The sequence below is a fragment of the Elephantulus edwardii genome, unplaced genomic scaffold, assembly GCF_000299155.1.
Source record: "Elephantulus edwardii isolate Elephantulus edwardi_28Jun2011 unplaced genomic scaffold, EleEdw1.0 scaffold00184, whole genome shotgun sequence".
Lineage (NCBI taxonomy): Eukaryota > Metazoa > Chordata > Mammalia > Macroscelidea > Macroscelididae > Elephantulus > Elephantulus edwardii.
In genome coordinates, this window is record NW_006399934.1 from 965,373 (window position 1) to 966,588 (window position 1,216).

Sequence of the window (1,216 nt, forward strand, 5' to 3'; positions counted from 1 at the left end):
AGAGATACGTGTCGGCCCGGAGCTCCGCAATAAACCTCTTATCTCTTGCTGTTGCATCAAGCCGGTGTCTTGGAGTCTTGGGTCTTCGCCGTCCGCTCGGGACAGGACCACCGTTTCGGAGGTCTTTCATTTGGTGCATTGGCCGGGAAGGGACGCGACCACCCACCACTCCTAAGACTAACCCCTTGGAGGTAAGAGGATCCTCAAGAGTGAATGAAGTGTGTGTGGCACCACAAAGTGAAAGTGAATGTAACTGAGTGCTCAAGTGTCTGTAAAACTTCTGGTTATGGGGCGACTGCAGCTAAGCACCATAAGGGGCTAGTTGTCGGTGGCAGGTAGACGTGCCCAGAGCCCACAAGTCGCAACTCTTGGAGGATGCTCTAAGAGTGTTGGGGAAAGACAGGACGTCTGTGAGAGAGGACGTCTCCCCAGTGGAAAACGGGAAGAAGGCCCGTTTTGCTAGCCCAGTTGAAGTTGCTTTTGGTTGGTTATGGGCATATTTGTCTGTGAGAGAGGACGTCTCCCCAGTGGAAAAAGGGAAGAAGGCCCGTTTTGCTAGCCCAGTTGAAGTTGCTTTCGGTTGGTTATGGGCATATTGGAGTGTTTGTGCTACAATCAGTCTTCCTGTCAGTTTGTGTGTGTGTGTTTCTCTGTGTATCTATTTCTTGACGGATATGGGATGGACGGTGACGACTTCTCTCTCTAACTTTGAACCACTTTTCTGAAGCGAGATCTAAAGCCAACAATCTATCAGTAGAGGTTAAAAAAAAAGGCCTTAGCAAACTTTTTGCTCCTCTGAGTGGCCAACCTTCGGGGTAGAATGGCCTCCTCAAGGAACTTTCAATCTAACCATTATATTCGCAGTAGAAGAATTTGTTTTTCAGGAAGGACCAGACGGCCACCCGGACCAACAGCCATACATCATTGTGTGGAAAAATTTAGTTCAGAATCCACCGCCGTGGGTAAAACCCTGGGTCCCGAAGAAGAATTGCACCACCTCGCCATGTGCGTTAGCCCTAAAAACATTCTTGTCTGGGAAAGTCTGATCGAGGATCCCCTGTCTTGGTTAAGCCTAGTGAAGTCTAAAAGTTATGCTTTATAAGAAAAATATGAAAGTATACTTACAATATTAGAGACTAGCATAAAGATTGATAAAAATCGCAATTTAGAAGAAAATTCTTTTCAGAGTCAAGAAATATGGAAAAGTAATGTTTCA